Source organism: Mobula birostris, chromosome 13, assembly GCF_030028105.1.
Source record: "Mobula birostris isolate sMobBir1 chromosome 13, sMobBir1.hap1, whole genome shotgun sequence".
In the NCBI taxonomy this organism is placed as follows: domain Eukaryota; kingdom Metazoa; phylum Chordata; class Chondrichthyes; order Myliobatiformes; family Myliobatidae; genus Mobula; species Mobula birostris.
Genome location: NC_092382.1, coordinates 17,337,988 through 17,357,883, shown reverse-complemented (window position 1 = coordinate 17,357,883; position 19,896 = coordinate 17,337,988). Strand labels below are relative to the sequence as shown.

Genomic DNA, 19,896 nt, shown 5'->3' with positions numbered 1-19,896 from the left:
TCCCTCCACCTATCTTCCTATCATCCACAAACTTTGCCACAAAGCCAACAATTCCATTATCTACATTATTGACAAACAATGTGAAAAGTAGCGGTCCAAATACAGAACTCTGACGAACATCACTAGTCACCGGCAGCCAACCAGAAAAGGCCCCTTTTATTCCCACTCATTGCCTTCTGCCTGTCAGCTATTCAGCTGATCATACCAGTCTCATTCCAGTAATGCCACAGGATTTTAGCTTGTTAATTAGCCTCATGTGTGGCACCTTATCAAACGCCTTCTGAAAATGCAGGTAAGTTACATTCACTGTCTCCCCGTTGTCCACCCTGCTTGTTACTTCCTTGAAGAACTCTAGCAGATTTATCAGGCAAGATTTTCCTTTCCAGAAACCATGATGATTTTGACATATTTTATCACTAGTCTCGAAGTATCCTGAAACCTAATTCTTAATAATAGGCTCCAACACTTTCCCAACCACTAGCATTAGGCTAACTGGTCTATAATGTCCTTTCTTTTACCGTCCTCACTCCTTAATGAGCAGAGTGACATTTGCAATCTTCCACTTCTCCGGGTCCTGCCAGAATCAAATGATTCCTGAAAGATCATGACCAATGCATCCGTTATTTCTTCAGCAACCTCTCTCAGGACTCTGGGATGTGGCCCAGTTGACTTATCCACCTTTCGATCTTTGAGTTTGTATTGTACTTCTTTTCTTTGTAATAGCAATGACACTCATTCCTGCTCCCTGACACTCACAGACCTGTGGCACACTGCTAGTGTCTTCCACAGTGAAGACTGATGCAAAGTACCTGTTATGTTCATCTGCCATTTCCTTCTCCTCCATTACTCCATTGCATTTTAAGGACTCTTTATCTCATTATCTCATGTTGTCATTATTTATTGCTATTTATTTTATATTTCCATTTGCACAATTTGGTATCTTCTGCACTCCGGTTGATCTTTCATTGATCCTGTTAGTTACTATTCTATAGATTTGCTGAGTATGCCCACAGGAAAATGATTTTCCATCATTTTCCAGTGTCCAATATCAACTCTCACCTCCCTTTTACTCTTTATATAACTGAATAATCTTCTGGTATCCTGCTTCATGTTATTGGCTAGTCTGCCTTCATGTTTCATCTTCTCCTTTCCTGCAGCTGCTTTGGTTCCCTTTTGTTGGAATTTAAAAGCTTCCCATTCATCAAACTTCCCACTCACGTATGAGAAAGGAGGGGTGAGGGTGATGGGTGGCAAGGGGAGTGGGGTGAGTTGGGAAGGGAGAGGGAGAGAGAGGGATGAAGCGAGCAGGGTTATGGAGAGTGGCGGTGGGGAGCCATGAATGAGTAGCGAGGCAGTGTGTCTGGTCAGAATTATTCATCCACAGTGGCAAGGACGTTAGTTATGGCTGATCACAAGTCACTGAAAAAAAATCTATGGTATTAATACGGTTCCCGGTCTCTGTGTCCGACACTGGGCATTGTACTGCACACGGTTCCCAGTCTGCAATCTCACAGCAGGGTTTTTACCAAGAACAATTCCCATTCTCTGTATCCCATTGTGCACCATTTGCTGTGTCCTTCTCCGACACCGGATGTTTTGCCACACATGATTCCCAATCAGGCTATCCCACACCAGGGGTTGTACTGGGCACTGTTCCCGTCTCTGTGTCAAACTGTCAATCTATCAAGTCCCATTGACCATACCTCTGTACCTCACCCATCCATGTACTTATCCAAGTTCCTCAAACTGACATTCTTAAGACCTCAGACAAAGTCAGCAATCAAAAGGCTGTGACTAACATTCTAAGATGCTTGTATTTTAATGCAAGAAGTATGGAAGGCAAGGCAGATGAGCTCAGGGCATGGATCAACACATGGAATAATCATGTTATAGCTCTTAGTTAGACTTAGTTGCAGGAGGGGCAGGATTGCTTGCTCAATATTAAGGGGTTCGGTAGTTGTAGACAGGACAGAGCGGAAAGGATTAAAGGGGAGGGGTCGTGTTACTACTCAGGGAAAATGTCACCACTGTGCTCAGTCAGGACACACAGGAGAACTCGTCCAGTGAGGCTTTCATGGAGGAAATGAAGAATAAAAATGGTATTCCACTTCATTCAGGCCATAGTACAAAGCATCCGATAATCCCTGAGATTTAGAGGACAAACTTGTAGAATTTATCACAGACTGCTACAAGAAACATAATTTGCTATGGTAGGTGATTTAAACTTTTCACATATAGATTGGGACTCCAAAACTGTAAAATGTCTGGATATGATAGAGTTTGTCAGATGTGTTCAGGAAGGTTTCCTTAATCAGTAGGCCAAGTGGTTAAGGCATTGGACTAGCGACCTGAAGATCGCAAGTTCGAGCCCCAGCCGCGGCAACGTGTTGCGTCCTTGAGCAAGGCACTTAATCACACATTGCTCTGCGACAGCACTGGTGCCAAGCTGTATTGGTCCTAATGCCCTTCCCTTGGACAACCTTGGTGTCGTGGAGAGGGGAGACTTGCAGCATGGGCAACTGCTGGTCTTCCATACAACCTTGCCCAGGCCTGCGCCCTGGAGAGTGAAGACTTTCCAGGCGCAGATCCAAGGTCTCGCAAGACTAACGGATGCCGATAGGGGATAAGACAGGGGCGATGTAGTAAGTTTCTGTAGGGCAGTGCTTTGCATTGAGTGATCATAATACAATTAATTTCAAAGTAATTATGGATTCATGGGTGCAGATTCTGAACTAGAGATAGGGCAATTTTAATGGTGTCACAAACGATCTGGCAAGTGTGCATTTGGACAGATTGTCTTCTAGCAAGGGTGCACACGGTAAGTGAAATATTGAGAGTACAAAGCTTGTGTGTGTTTTTTTTGTCAGAATTAAAGGTAATTATAGCAGGCTTAGAGAACTTTGGTTCTCAAGAGTTATTGCGGCACTGGTTAAGAAACTAAAAAAGAAGGTGCATCTCAGATATGGGGAGGGTGGAATAAATCAGGTACTTTTGGAGTGTAAGGAATGCAAGAGAGCATAAAGAAAGAACATGAGAGCTACAGTAAGGAATGAGGTTGTCCTAGCAGGCAAAATGAAGGAGAATCCTAGGAGATCTACAGATATGATAAGGGCACAAGGATTGTAAGGAATGAAATTGGTCCTCCTGGAGATCAGGATAGTAATCTATGTGTGGCCACAAATGGAATATGGGAGATCATAGGAGGGGGGACACAAAATCTAAAAAAGTGAGGCAAAGCAGAACTGAAGCCAGAGATGCTATTTAGTGTACAGAGGAGGGGGTGATTGCAGTCACAAGGCAGGTTAAGATAGATAAATCTCCAGGGCCTGACAAGGTGTCCCCTTGGCTGATGCTTTGCAATCCCATGTAAACAACATGCACTGCCTTGCTGCCTTCAACTTTCCTGACATCCTTTTTGAAAAACTGTATAGGATTGATTGGACATGCTGGTTCTCATTAATCAGGCCATGTCTGTTGAAGTATGTATAAATCCAGTCTCTCAGAATACCATCCAATTACTTTCCCACTGCTGATGTCAGGCTCACCGGCCTATAATTTCCTTGGTTATTTTTAGAGACTTGATTGAACTGCCAAACAACATAGACTATTCTCCATTGCACCGGTTACTCACCTGTCGCTTAGGATGATGCCAATATCTCTGCTAGGACCCTGTAAATTTCTGCATTTGCCTCCATCAGGATCTGAGGGAACACCTTGTCAGGCCCTGTGGATTAATCCATCCTGATCTGGCTCAGGCAGAAAACGACTCTTCCTCTGTAATCAGTGAAAAGCCTCACCCTGGGAACAGATCCAGCAGAGAGGAAGGAACGAAAAAAAATGGAATAGCATTTTTACAGGAGGCAGGGCAGAAAGAGTTATTTTCAAGATAGCCGTGGTAAATTTATAAAAGAGTTTTCTTCCAGAGATCGAGCAATGAGAGAGAGGTTTCAGAAACGGACAATGTGAATCTAAAGATGGGATGAAGTTGGAAGCAACATTGAGGAAATTGATGACCTGATCATGGATATATAAAGCAGCACCAATTCAGTCGTCAATTGAATTGAAATGACTTTATTACTTACATCCTTCATATACATGAGGAGTAAAAATGTTTACATCGCGTCTCTGTCTAAATGTGCAATGAGCAATTTATAGTAATTTATAATAAATATGTACAATAATATAACATAGAAATACAGTTGTGTCCGCATGAATTAAGCAGCCTGATGGCCTGGTGGAAGAAGCTGTCCTGGAGCCTGTTGGTCCTTTTGCTGCGGTACCGTTTCCCGGATGGTAGCAGCTGGAATAGTTTGTGGCTGGGGTGATTCGGGTCCCCAATGATCCTTCGGGCCCTTTTTACACACCTGCCTTTTTAAATGTCCTTTATGGTAGGGAGTTCACATCTACAGATGCGCTGGGCTGTCCGCACCACTCTCTGCAGGTTCCTGCGATTGAGGGAAGTACAGTTCCCATACCAGGCAGTGATGCAGCCAGTCAGGATGCTCTCAATTGTGTCCCTGTAGAAAGTTCCTAGGATTTGGGGGCCCATCCCAGATCTTCAGCCATCTGAGGTGAAAGAGGTGCTGTTGTGCCTTTCTCACCACACAGCCGGTGTATACAGATCACGTCAGATCCTCGGTGATGTTTATACCGAGGAACTTAAAGCAGTTCACCCTCTCAACCCCAGATCCACTGATGTCAATAGGGGTTAGCCTGTCTCCATTCCTCCTGTCGTCCACAATCAGCTCCTTTGTTTTTGTGACAATGTAATGAAAGAAACATTATCTGAAAGGGGTTGGAACATGGACTGTTCTACGTAGCCAACAAAAAGCATGGAGAGCTGAGGGCCATGCAGGTGCCAATGGCTAACCCTCAATTCTGGAAATAATGAGAGCAGCCAGAGGAGAACTTGTTAAGGGTGAGGACCAGTTCTGCCAGACGGAGGAGGCTGGTTGGTACTTTCGTGGAGAAAGAAGCAAATATCTTCTTGACAGGGGAATAGACGTGTATAGGTACTGGACATCCAGGGTGAAAATGTGATGGTCAGGGCTTGGGAATTGAAGTTGTTGAGAAAAAAGTATGTTTAAATCTCTCTCTGCCTTCCTTCCAGCTCAATATCATTGTTCCTACTGCAGGGCGACCAAAACCAAGCACAGTGCGGCAACACCAACCTCTTGTGTAACTGTGACGTAACCTCTCAACTCCGATACTCAGTGCCTTTTCCTATGAAGCCAAGTGCATTCTCTATCGAACTGTCTAAATGTTACTCTATTTTAGGGAACTGTATACCTGACATTGGTACGATCGGTGCATCAGAAACCAAACAATGGGATAGAGTGAATACAGGTCAAATTCCTCTCCCACACTCCCCTCTCAGTTCAAATGCTCTCACACTCGGTATCCCCCCTCGATCCAACTTCTCCCTCTCCCCCGCCCCTCTCCCCCCCCTCCAGATTGACTTATTTAATTAACTTGTGTATATATATATATTCAGATACATGTACAGAAGATGGGTGTTTCAGGTAAAAGAACGGAAACTCTCAAAAACTGATAGCAATTTTATCAAGTAGACATTCAGACTGCAGACACTGCTGAACTTTCTTTTCTATGCCATTGTGTTTTTATTGTTTTTTCCCCATGTAACAGAAGTATTTAAATACTGTATTAAATTAGCTTTGTTCACAGTTGAATGTGAGTGCGAAATATCAAACCGATTTGTTTGTTTTCTGCACAGAAGCTGCTCCCTGCTCTGAGGAATGTGTGCGAGTTGGAATCTGCCTTGCAAACAGGCAGCAGCTTGTACACAGAAAATCGCGTTGTGAGTCTCACAGAACAGCAACACCGGCCCCTCCCCCATAGCTACTGAATGACCCTGGCCTGATGGTCTGGGATGAAGTTAGAAGAAAATGACATGAAAACATACCCACACTGAGACTGAGCATTCTTGGTGAATTAAGGTGAGAATAATTCAGCTTCTGATATTTATTTCCGATCTTTATTTCCAGTCAACATGTTACCTATGTTTTGGATCAGTGACCAAGAAGATATTCGCAAACAAGAGGAAATGCTGCAGATGCTGGAAATCGGAGAAACACACACAAAATGCTGGAGAAACTCAGCAGGCCAGGCAGTGTCTATGGAGAAGAGTGAACAGTGGACATTTCAGGCTGAAACCCTTCGGCCAGGACTCCTTTCCTAGATGCTGCCTGGCCTGCTGAGTTCCTCCAGCATTTTGTGTGTATTGCAAGAAGTTATTCGCTCTATTTTGTCTCTTCTGTTGGTTGTGGTATTTGTGTTCTTGCATTTTCCTGTCTGCACGGTTGAGATTTTCCACAATTTATGTCAATGTTAAAAACTTCTTGAATCAGGGGTTACGATTTCAAAGCAAGTGTGCGAAAAGCCGTTTAGCCAACACAGCTTCTCTTTCCAAAACTTGTCATTTCAGATGAATGCATGTTGTTTTTCTCATTGTGACTGTGTTTATTGTGGGTATTTCGAGCTGATGTCCTCAACTTCCTTTAGAAGCAAAGACATTGATTCTGTTCAAGGTCTCGACACAGCAGACAGTGGGGGGTGGGGGTGGGTGGAGTTGTGATCAGTTAGAGAAAGCTGCAGGCGGGCATTGTGGAATGAAAGCCATGATTTCACTGCGTGGGGCAGGAGGTTCGATGGGCTGAGTGGCCAATTTCTGCCTGGTATGTTCACAAGAAAAGCTCTGACTACAGAGTTACTGTAAACTAATTTAATGAGTACGGACCAAGGCAAATAACCTGTTGCTGAACAAAAAACAAGGGAAGAGATTGCTGAGCCTCTGGCTAGGATCTTTATATCCTTGTTGTCCACGGGAATGGTACCGGAGGATTGGAGGGAGGTGAATGTTGTCCCTTTGTTCAAAAAAGGTAGTAGGCATAGTCCAGGTAATAATAGACCAGTGAGCCTTACGTCTGTGGTGGGAAAGCTGTCGGAAAAAATTCTTAGAGATAGGACCTATGGGCATTTAGAGAATCATGGTCTGATCAGGGACAGTCAGCATGGCTTTGTGAAGGGCAGATTATGTCTAACAAGCCTGATAGTTCTTTGAGGAGGTAACCAAGCATATAGATGAGGGTAGTGCAGTGGATGTGATCTATATGGATTTTAGTAAGACATTTGACAAGGTTCAACACGGTAGGCTTATTCAGAAAGTCAGAAGGCATGGGATCCAGGGAAGTTTGGCCAGGTGGATTCAGAATTGGCTTGCCTGCAGAAGGCAGAGGGTCATGGTGGAGGGAGTACATTCAGATTGAGGGATTGTGACTAGTGGTGTCCCACAAGGATCTGTTCTGGGACCTCTTCTTTTCCTGATTTTTATTAACGACCTGGATGTGGGGGTAGAAGGGTGGGTTGGTAAGTTTGCAGATGACACAAAGGTTGGTGGTGTTGTAGATAGTGTAGAGGATTGTCAAAGATTGCAGAGAGACATTGATAGGATGCAGAAGTGGGCTGAGAAGTGGCAGATGGAGTTCAACCCGAAGAAATGAGAGGTGGTACACTTTGGAAGGACAAACTCCAAGGCAGAGTACAAAGTAAATGGCAGGATACTTGGTAGTGTGGAGGAGCAGAGGGATCTCGGGGTACATGTCCACAGATCCCTGAAAGTTGCTTCACAGGTGGATAGAGTAGTTAAGAAAGCTTATGGGGTGTTAGCTTTCATAAGTCGAGGGATAGAGTTTAAGAGTCGTGATGTAATGATGCAGCTCTATAAAACTCTGGTTAGGCCACACTTGGAGTACTGTATCCAGTTCTGGTGGCCTCACTATAGGAAGGATGTGGAAGCATTGGAAAAGGTACAGAGGAGATTTACCAGGATGCTGCCTGGTTTAGAGAGTATGGATTATGATCAGAGATTAAGGGAGCTAGGACTTTACTCTTTGTAGAGAAGGAGGATGACAGGAGGCATGATAGAGGTGTACAAGATAATAAGAGGAATAGATAGAGTGGATAGCCAGTGCCTCTTCCCCAGGGCACCACTGCTTAATACAAGAGGGCATGGCTTTAAGGTAATGGGTGGGAAGTTCAAGGGGGATATTAGAGGAAGATATTTCACTCAGAGAGTGGTTGGTGCGTGGACTGCCTGAGTCAGTGGTGGAGGCAGATACACTAGTGAAGTTTAAGAGACCACTAGACAGGTATATGGAGGAATTTAAGGTAGGGGCTTATCTGGGAGGCAGGGTTTGAGGGTTGGCACAACATTGTGGGCTGAAGGGTCTGTACTGTGCTGTACTATTCTATGTTCTATAACTATTGCAGTAATTAAATCATCCAGATCGTTGACAGAGATGATGAGCAATAATGAACCCAGCACTGAACCCCGCTGCACTCCACGAGTCATTGGTCTCCAGTCAGAGAGTCAAACCATCTTCCACCACTTACTGGCTCTCCCGTGAAACCAATGTCAAAGTCAGTTTGCCACCTCATCCTGAATGCCAAACCCCTGGACCTTCTTGACTAATCTGCCATGTGGGACTCTGCCAAATGTCTTGCTAAATTGTACTAAACTATATATTTTTAATTCAGTAAAGTAACTGCTCTTTTTCCTAGAGCTGTAATTGTCTCGTTGTCCCAGTCTGATAACTGACCAACAACATTCTTGCACGTTATACTTTCGCTGCTCTGGGGAGAAACTAACCATGAAAGTTATGAAATATGAAATTATACAGTTGTGCTGTTGCCCAATGCCCAGTGTCTGAGTCCAGGATCTGATGTCCCCGGGGCTGCTGCAGCACCGTCCACACTGCAAGTGTCCTCTCAGGGCAGTGGAGTGAGTCTGCTTCAAAAAGCCTGGGATATCCCTATGAACACAGCCCCAAATCGGCAATGTCCAGAGTCTGGCTGTGTGGAAAGTGAAATGAAAAAGATGGTTTCCCATCTCCAACGAGCAGAGCAGTGGCATTACTGCCCCGGTCCCAGGGATAGGGAATGTGATCTTTGTCTGTCTATCTGCACAGTTTGTTATTGGGGAACGGAGAAGAACATGGGAAGTGGATCTTCAGCCCGATGGACCAATCAGAATTAATCCCCGAAGAGTCATCAGGACGATGTGTCATATCATAGGCATATGTTTCAACATTATTGGCTTTGTGACAGCAGTACAATTCAATATATAATAATAGAAAGAAACTGTATTACAGTAAGTATCTGTTACTAAAAGTTAAATTAAATAAGTTATGCAAAAATGAATTTAGTGAAGTAGGTTCATGGGTTCCATGTCAATTCAGAAATCAATTGGCAGAGGGAAGGAAACGGTTCCTGACTCATTGAGTGTGTGCCCTCAATCTCCTGTACCACCTTCCTGGTGATACCAATGAGAAAAGGGCATGTCCTTGGTGAAGCAGATCCCTAATGACTGATGCTGCTGTTTTGAGGCATCGCTCCATGACGATGTCCTGGATGCTATGGAGACCACTGCCCATGATGGAGCTGACTGAATTGACAACATTCCTGACAGTATTTCGGTCCTGTGCAGTAGCTTCTCCACTTACCCCACCCCACCATATCAAGTGATGTGCAGCCAGTTAGGACAATTTTTATGGTACAACTGTAAAATCTGCGAGTCTTTGGTCACATCCCAAATCTCGTCAAAGTCCTAATGAAATATAGTCTGTGACGTGCATTCTTTGTAACTGCATCGATACGCTGGCCACTGGATAGATCCTCAGAGATGTTGACACACAGGAACATGAAGTCGCTCACTTTTTCCACTGCTGACAATCAATGACGATTGGTGTGTCTGTGCCCTCATCTTACCCGTTCAGAAGTCCACAGTTAGAGTGTTGGTCTTACCGATGTTGAGTACAAGGTTGTTGCTGCAGCACCACTCATCTAGGTGATATATCTCACTCCTGTTTGCCTTCTCGCCATCTGAAAATCTGTCAACAATAGCGGTGTCGTTAGCAAATCTGTCACTGGCATTTGAGCTGTGCTTAGCCGCACAGCCATGGGTGCAGAGAGAGTGGAGCAGTGGGCGAAGCACATATCCTTGAGGTGCACCAGTGTTGATTGTCAACGAAGTGCAGTCGTTATTTCCGATCCGCACAGATTGTGGTCTTCCGGTGAGGAAATTGAGGATCCAGTTGCAGAGGGAGGCAGAAAGTCCCAGGGGTTTGAGATTTTTGATCAGAACTATAGGAATAATTGCATTACACGCTGAGCTCTAGTCGAGAAACAAGCCTCGTGATGAGCCGATGAGTTCGCATTGTGACCTATAACGGATACAGGAAAATTGCGATAGGCAGAGCTAACTCTCGTCATCCAAACCTCTCAAAGCATTTCATCACAGTAGTTGTGATTGCTGTGGACGATAGTCTTTAATGCAACTCACACTGCTTTTCCTGGGCACTGGTATAATTGTTAGCCTCTTAAGGGATGTGGAAACTTCCAACTGCAGCGAAAACAACCCCATCTCCGAGACGTTCATAGAATACAACTCCTGTTGTTCTGGGGTGGCTGAAATCCCTTGTAACTCTCTGTGACGACTGCATCCACCACATCCTCTCTCTCCCAAAATCGATGGAAACACAAACATTTTCCCACGATGCCCCAGGATTAGTCTCAGTAAGGGTCTCTATAAATGCCATCAGCGTCCCATGATGGGGTGCAGAATGGCGCACTGTAATGCTATTTAAAGACCCAAGTGGGGCTCGGTTTCAGACACCAGTAATGCCATCAGTGTCCCAGGATGGGGCACAGAATGGGACACCAGTAATCAAATTCATTATCTCAGGGGCGAGGTTATGTGGGGCGAGAACCCGTTTGGCTGTGTTACCCAAATTACCAAATTTCCCCGGGATTAATAAAGTATATCTATCTATCTATCTATCTATCTAGCGAGAACCCGCTTTGGCTGTGTTATGAGGTCGGTGCATCTGGACCGTTTACTCCTGTCCCTGTTGCAGCCTGTCTGTATAATGTTAATTTGATAAATATCTCAGCAGTTGATCTACAGACATATTTGGACACACTGCGGCACTGTAATTTTATATCAATGCAGAATGGTGATAATTGGGAACAATTTAACTCATTACTGTCAATTTGTTAATGATGGTGGATTTAAAGTCTGGAAGAAAATGTCGAAGTCTCATGGGTCAACGACAGTGGAAGCAGACAGATCAGTTGTCTTTGCTCCTGCCTCGTGCTTGGAGATGGAGACTGCCATTTTGTGGAACTGTTTTACATCCTCCATTTTGATAGACAAAGTTGCTTTGCTTTCTGTGTTTTAAAATAGGCACAATGATGCTTCAGGTCATCAACTGAACTAGAGATCTTTTCCAAAGAAGTTATTTGTGAGGTGTTCTTTGATATAATATAACATGCAGTTTTGTGAATGCTGGGGATGGTGCCAGCCTAATGTGATTCGAGATGATTACTGAAGAGAACGCATTACGGTTCTCTTCCTAGTTATTCCCCTGCTCTTGATGAATGTATAGAATGGCTTATGATTCACTTTAATCCAACTTGCCAAGAATTTTTAATGACCCCTCTTGGCTTTTGTAATTCCCTTTTTTAGTTATTTTCTGGTGTATTTATACTGCTCATGTGTTCTGTTTGATCCTAACTCTGAAGCTTTACATACATTTCCTTTTCCTTCTTCTTGATCAAGTTTATCACCTCCCGGCTATCTCTAATGTTTTTGAGTCTTTTCATCCCCGTCCTTTCGTTTAACAGGAACATTTGATAAAATATCAAATGTTGAATGGTTCACACAGTAATTCCCCAAGAATAGTCCAACAGCGTTTTGACACATTGCAAACTGCCACACACACGTTCCTCACAACTGCTGAAATCAAATGGAACCGGTTCGACAAATCACTCTCAGTCTGATGTGAACAAAGTCACTTTAATATTGTATTGTATGGTCCTGACGAAGGGTCTCGGCCTGAAACGTCGACTGCACCTCTTCCTACAGATGCTGCTTGGCCTGCTGCGTTCACCAGCAACTTTGATGTGTGTTGTTTGTTAATATTGTATTTATCCATTTCTGCTGCAGGGTAGAGTGATAGAACCCTTAACGTGATATAAAGAACATGACCTATGGTCTCGAACCCGTAACGTTACAAGTTACAGTTACTGCCCTGTTTGCTGTGAGTTTACAAAATTTTATTTTTACCTCAGCTCTCATCATCCGCAGTTGCTTTTTCTTAATTCCAAGATTCCTTCAAATAAACCAGTCTGTGCCATTCCCAACTGCGGCATTCTTTAAATTAACGAACATTACCCTCGGGTATGGAACCTGCAGTGTTCCCAGTCACGGATCCCACTAAACGTTTAACTGCTGTTGATGTAAGGGTGAGTGCAAGGGGGAGACCGTGAGGGTAAGGGGAAGGGCAGGGTGAGTGTGTGGAAGGTGGAGAGGGGGAAGCTGAAATTGTGTGGGGGAAGTAGAGAGATGGGGAATGAAGGGAGAGGGCAAGAGAGAGGTGGAGTAAGAGAGTGAGATGTGGGGAGGGAAAGAAGGGGAGAGGGACAAAGGGGGGAGTGAGGTGGGGAGAGGGAAAGCAGGGTTAGAGGTCTAGCGCGAGGGGATAGAGAGGGGGAGAAGTACAGCGAGGGAAAGAAAGGGCAGTGAGAGGGATGGATGGTGAGAGGGTAATGGGAAGCGTAGAGAGAGGGGATTGGAATAGGAGAGAGGATGAAGGAAAGAGGCAGAGAGAGAGAGGAGTGAGAGTGTGGAAGGAGTAAATGGTGGGGAGAGTGAGGGAGTGACATAGTAGGAGATAAGGTTAGGGAGAGTAGGAGGGGAAGGTAGAATAAATGTTGTCGATGAGGGGGTGAGTGAGTGGGATGTCGAAGGAGGGGTGTGCAGGAGGCATCGAAGAGGAACGGGTGAGTGAGGGGGGCAGCAAGTAAGGAGGGGTGTGACTAGGTTGACAAGGAGAGAGGGATGGGTGAGATCATCAGTGAGTAGGGAGGGGCGGTGGGCTGTACATTGAGGAGGATTTGTGACCGGGTTGGGTGGCAAGGAAAGACAGGCGAGTGAGAATGACGTCAACGACAGGGCAGCGAGGGAGATGGGATTGGGGCTGAAGGTGTGGGGTGCGGAGGGGTAGGAGGGTGAGCACTAGGGGGGATGATGAGAAAGGACGGCGAGGTTGATGGGTGGTGAGTAGAAGGGGCGAGTTGGGAAGGGTGAGGGAGAGGCAGGGAGAAGAGAGCAGGGTGAAGTGGTGGTGAGGAGGCAAAGACGAGTGAGGGAGGCCAGAATTATTGGATTAAATATTTATCCATCCACAATGTCAGGGATGTTCGTCATGGCTGATCACAAGTCACTGAACAAATCCACCCTGAGATTGTGGTTCCCAGTCTTGGTATTCCACAGCTGGGGTGTTTATTATGTATGTTTCCCAGTCTCCAATCCCACACGGGGGTTTTCCACACAATTCTCGGTCTTTGGATATTATCGTGCACCATTCCTGGTTTCCATATCCCACACCGGCTGCTTTACTGCGAATGATTCCTATTCTCCCTTTCCCACACCGGGAGCTTTACTGTGCACAGTTCCTGATCTCCCTGTCGAACTGTTAATCTGTCCAGATCCATTGACCTGCCCTCCATCCCCTCCCATCCATGTACCTATCCAAGTTTCTCAAATAGATGTTGTTGAGACCTCAGACAGAGTCAGGAATGGAAGGTTAACCATGTTGTGACTCGTGTTCTGAGCTGCTTATATTTCAATGCAACAAGTATTGAAGCAAAGACAGATGAGCTTGGGTCATGGATCAACACATGGAATTATGATATTGTTGCCATTATTGAGACTGGCTTGCAGAGAACTGGCAGCTCGATTTTCTGGGGTTATGTTGTTTTAGACATGACAGAGCATGAGGGATTGATTAAAGGGGTAGGGGTGGCTTCACTACTGAGGGAAAATGTCACGGCAGTGTGCAGTAAGGACAGATGGGGCAACTCATCCAGTGAGGTCTTATGGGTAGATCGGAGAAATTAAAATTGTTTAAACATGTTAATGGGTCTGTCTTATAGACCACCCAAGAGTCTGAGGGATTTAGAGGAACAAATTAGTAGACATTACAGAAAATTGCAAGAAACATAATTGGTTATAATTTGATTTTAACCTTCCACATACGGACTGGAACTCTCATACTGTAAATTAAGTAGATGTACTCATGTATTTGACAAATGTCTTCAGAAAAGTTTTGTTAATCAGTGCATTGAAGTCCCAAAGACTCAAGTGTGATTCTTGATCTCCCATTAGGGACTGGGACAGGACACATGTAACAGAAGTCTGTGTAGGGAAATTCTTTGCATCGGTGATCATAATGTCATCAGATTCAAAGGAAGTGTGGACAACGATAGCTCTGCTCCAGGGGTTGAGATGCTAAATTGGAGAAAGAACAATTTTGATGTTATGAGAAAGAATCTGACTAGTGTGAATTGGCTATATTCTGACAAATGAATACTTGGTAAATGGGAAACCTTGAAAGATACAATTTGTAGACTTCAATGTATTTATGTGCCTGTCCGAATAAAAGGTAAATATACCAGTTTATCAAGAGAGATTAAGGCCCTGGTATAGAAAAAAAATAGGTGTATAACAGGTGTAGGCAGGTAGAAAAAATGTGAGGTACTTTTGGAGTCGAGGAAATACAGGATAACATTGAGGAAAGAATGGCTATCGGGTGGCATAAGGTTGTCCTAGCAGACAAGGTGAGGGATTATACCGATATTTTAAAAGCAAAAGATTGCAGGGTGCACAATTGATCATCTGGATTATTAGAATGGTAATGTACGTATGGAGCAAAAAAAGATAGAGGAGTTCTTAAGTGGATTTTTGCTTCTGTGTTCACTCAGGAAGAGAATCTATAGAAGTGAGGCAAAGGAGAAGTGAGGCCATGGATGTTATACAGAGTATGGATGAGTAAGTGTTTGGCATATTGGGCAAATTCGAGTGTATATATCCCCAGCGACTAAGAAGTTCAGCCATCGGACCCCAATGGATGCGAATGCAGAAATTACAGGGACGTAGCTGATATGTTTATGTTATGCTCAAGGACAGGGGAAGTACCAGAAGATTGGAGGATAGCTAATTTTGATCTGCTGTTTAAAAAAGGCTCCAAAATTAACCAGGAAATTATAGGCCAGTGTGCCTGACATCAGTTGTGGGAAGACATTGGAAGGACGGGATATTGGAGTATTTAAATAAACAGGACTGATTAAGGATATCCAACATGACTTCATGTGTTGTAGACAATCTTACTGAGTTTTTTGAAGAAGGCACGAGGAATGTTACCAGGAAAGTTGATGAAGGAAAGGCACTGGATATTTTCTAAATGGGCATTTGACAAGGTCCTGCATAGGGTGTTGACCAATAAATTTTATTCTCTTGGTGTTCAGGGTGAGGTAGTAAATGGGAGTAGACGTTGGCATGGAGGAGGAAGGCAAATAGTGGTAGCAGATGGTTGCCGCTCTGACTGGAGACCTGTGACTGGTGGAATTCCGCAGGGATCGGTGCTGACATCCGTTGTTTGTCATCTATATCAATGACCTCGATGATAATTAGATTAACCGGATCAGCAAATTTGTGGGTGACACCAAGGTTTAGGGTGTATTTGACAGCGATTGAAGACTATCAGGGTTTGCAGCGGGATCTGTATCAGGAGGGAAATGTCAGATGGAATTGGATGCAGACCTGTCAGCTGTTGCACTTCGGTAGGATCAACCAGGATAGGACTACACAGTGAGCAGTAGGGCACTGAGGAGTGCGGTAGAATAAAGGCGTCCGGGAATACAGGTCCACAATCCATTGAAAGTGGCGGCACAACTAAATAAGGTAGTGAAGAAATCTTTGGCACATTGGCCTGCATAAATTAAAGTATTCAGTACAGGAGATTGCATGATTTAAGAGGGTTATGAGGCCTAATTTGGAGTATTGTGTGCAGTTTAATAACCTACCCACAGAAATGGCCTAACGGCCAGGGTCTAACGGCCGCTCCCTGTTCTCAGGAATGTGCCGGGACAGGCTGCTGCTTGCTCACAGACCCTGAGCACCGAGTCTCACAGAACAACAAGCCGCACCTTCCAAATCAGTCAATCATCTGCCCGCTTCCCCTTTCCATTCCAGTCCTGATGAAGGGACTCGGTCCGTAATGTCGACTGTTTACACCCATCCATAGAGCTGCCTGACCTGCTGAGTTCCTCCAGTGTTGTGTCTGTTACCATGGTTACGAGAGATCGGTGGCCGGGGTTATTTGTAAGAAACGATACACCGTATCCACACTATCAGAGTATTCTTCGGGAATTAAGGTGAAATAATTCAGCTTCTGATATTTATTTCCGATCTTTATGTCCAAACGCCGAGTTGTCTGTGCATTGGATCAGCGATCAAGGAGATTTTTGTTTTTTTGAAATCGCTTCTGGCTGTGGTGCCTTTTGTGTTCCAACTGTTTCCTGCTTGCATGATTTACATTTTCCACAGGTTAGGTAAAGATTAAGATCAACTCTAAAACAATGGCCTCCTGTTTCAAAGCAAGGGTGTGAGAGCTGTACAGCGAACACACGTTCCATTTTCAGAGTTTCTTATTGCAGACGAATACATCTATTGTTCCTGTGTCGATTGTGAGCTATTTGAACTCTTCTCGTTTATCGCCAGTGGACGCTAAGTCTTTGATTCTGTCGAAGGCCGAGATTATTGATAAACAGCGGGTTTGAAGTATTACAGGGATGGACATGGGGAATGCATGATGAAATTTTGGATCAGTTCAGCAATGATGTCAGTATCTGCATCAGCAGTTTTGAGGGGCCCGTGTGGTCCGGTTATGCATGTTGGTCCGCTGACCAGAAAAAACTCTGACAATTTAATTAATGTAAGCTGGTATAATGATTGCATTGGAGGGAGATAGGACTTTATTTATGTATTTGAACTGAAAACAAACATTAATTACTTACGCAAACATATCAAAGTTGCTGGTGTACGCAGCAGGCCAGGCGGCATCTTTAGGAGGAGGTACAGTCCAGCTTTGTGGGTTATTTATGTGCCCCAGCTGCGTTAGGGGCTCGGATTTATGACTAACTCGGGGTGCTGGACAGCACGGTATCGGACCGAGAGACACGCTCCCCGTTCCCTGTCAATCCCGGTGCAGACTCCCTGGGGCTCTCGCGCACCAGCTCAGCTCACCGCCCCGCCCACTGCCCGACACGCGCGCTCTCGCGGAGCTCATTACTCTCGCGCTCCCGGGCTCACGATGAGACCATTTGGGAAACCTTGCGCGCCCGTCATCTGTTGTCAGGTGATGTGCGAGTTATTTAGCACCCATTGGAGTCCGAAAATGTCAATTTATGCCTCATCTCAGACTGAACTGTCTGTGCAGCTTAAGCACTCTGATCCAGGTCCATTATCGCTCATCCAGGAAGTCAGACTGTGGTTACCCGGCACCGCACTGAACACCATCCGGTTACGGGATCAGATGTAAGTGGTGTCGCCTATATCAGGGTATAGGTATTATCGGTTTCCCTGCTGGAGAAAGGGTTAAAGTGACTTTGCTCATTCCATAGTGAGAGTGAATTGGGACGTTACAGGCGGAAACCCTTCGGCAGGACTGGAGAATAAAAGGTGGGGGTGGGGGAAGGGAGAGAGAAACACAAGGTGATCGGTGAAACCTGAAGGGGGAGGGGATGAACTTTCCCGAACTGGCGGCCTCGCCTCGCTTCCTTGACAGAATCTGCCGGGGTCGGTCCGAGATGTGAGACCTTCACACCGAACCGTCTGAGATGAGCCGCCGCTCAGCCCCTGTTGTTCTGGTCCTGTTAGCAGGATGACGTAAAACATATTTCTATATTGTTACTGACAGAGAATTGTATAATTTCTGTTCTGTGTGTTATCTGAATGCACCTGCCTGTGATGCTGCTGCAAGTCAATGTTTCTCTGTACCTGTACCTTCCCGTACTTATGCACTTGGCAATAAATTCAACAGGACCTGAGAAATCTCAGTGAGATTTGATTGGTGAAGATCATCTTGGCAGACCTGTAGTTCGAATGTAGAGACAGTACACTGTTAAATGCAAAACCCTGAACAGTGTTGATGATCAGAGGGATTTTAGACTCTAAGTTCATCGCTCCCTGAAAGAGACTGCACAGTTAGATCGGGTGGTTAAGAAGGCAAATGGCGTGGTTGTCCTTATTAGTTGAAGCACTGAGTTCAAAAGTCGGGAAGTTGTGTTGCAGCTTTATAAAACTAGTTAGACCACATCTGGAGTAATTCAAACAGTTCTGGTTGCCCCCATTCTAGGAAGGATGTTGGGGCTTTGAAGAGGGTGCAGAAGAGGTTTACCAGGATATTGCCTGGATTAGATCGCATGAGCTATAACGAGAGGCTGGACAAACTTGTGTTGTTTTCTCTGGACACACGCAGGCTGGGGTGAGACTTGATAGACGTTTATAAGTTCATGAGAGACATCGATAGAGTAGATAGACAATATCTTTTTTCCCGGGGTTGAAATATATGAGATAAGAGGCCATGCATTTAAAGTGAGAGTGGGTAGGTTAAAGGAGATGTGAGGGGTAAGTTTGATTTTCCCCCACGGAGTGAGTCACTGGAATTTGTTCCCTGGGGAGACCCTCCGCTCTGATTGCGCAATAATCACTCTGCGCATGCACACAGCCCCCGGAGGGCGGTGGTTATTTCCCGTTCGTTATTAAAGCGGATCATCTGTGGGATCGGGAGAGGTACAGGGTCCTCCGGGGGAGAGACCACATTTCCATCACTGAGTACTGACACCAGTGTTGACATGGGTGGTCTGATGTTGGGCAGTGTGTCCTGTTAACTTCCCCGACCTGTCGGCCATTTATTCATTATTATCCAGCTATCCGGGCTACTGAAAGATGCATGCATTTCACTTAATTCTCCCGACGGAAGATCCCAATCAGCAATCCAGGCGGTCAAATTCCACACAATTAAAATGGTGAATCAGCCTCAGGATAGAGGGGCGTCTATTTATAACAGAGATACAGACAAAGTCAGAGTGTAGTGAATTTGTGAAATTAGCAGAGGCAGCTGCGGAGCCAGGTCGGGGGTATTTAAGACTGAGAGTAGATGGGAAATTGAGAAGAGAGGTGATGGGTGGGGATGGGGCAAGAACTGGGGAGTGGGAAGTGGATGCACGTGAGAGGCGAGGTGGGAAGGTGGAGGTAGTGTCAGGGGTGGGATAAGAGTAGGTAGGGGGAAACATGGGGCTGCAGTCGTTGGAAATTAATTCCATAGAGGATTAACAAAGACATTGGAGAGTGCAATGAAGATTCACCAGACTGATCCCTGGAGTGGTGAGTCATCATATGAAGAAAGATCAAATGCGATTACCCTTCCATTTGGAGAATCGAGGACTGAGAGGTGAACACATTAAAATGCACAACATCATTACAGGTTGAACCAGGGATCCCAGTCTCTGAAAAAGGGGGTGGACTGTCCGGGACTGAGATGAGGGGAAATGTCCCCACTCCGAGGGTGGTGAATGTCTGTAAATCCCCACCACAGAGGGTGGTGAAGACTCAGTGATCGTCCTCACGTATAGCAGAGGTCGGCAGATGTGTGGAGATTGAAGGGATGGAGGAAATGAGGATGGGGCAGAAACATGTGTCTGAGACGGGAGAGCAGCCGCCATCTTGTTGATGGTTAGAACGGCTGAATGGGCACACGTACCAAAGATCAGAGAGATCGAATAGACCTGCGAGGTAATCTCAATACACAGAGGTAGTGACTATCTGGAATGATCTGTTCAGTGTTTGCATTGTTGGTTATCTACCTCGGGTTCAGTATTGTCACCGTGTTTGGAAATTCCCATTCACTGTCATCTGTCTGTGAGCAGCTGGAAATTAAAGCAACACTCAAGATGCTGGAGACCTGAAATCAA

General features: G+C 45.1%; 1 protein-coding gene across 1 annotated transcript in view; it reads left to right on the top strand.

Moving 5' to 3' along the window:
- The window catches only part of LOC140208424 (NACHT, LRR and PYD domains-containing protein 3-like), a 151,932-nt gene that overhangs the window by 12,775 nt on the left and 119,261 nt on the right, over positions 1 to 19,896 (top strand). The window contains exon 2 of the mRNA XM_072277100.1: positions 5,735 to 5,957. The gene's annotated coding sequence lies outside the window, so the exon portion shown is untranslated. The remainder of the gene's footprint in view (positions 1 to 5,734; positions 5,958 to 19,896) is intronic.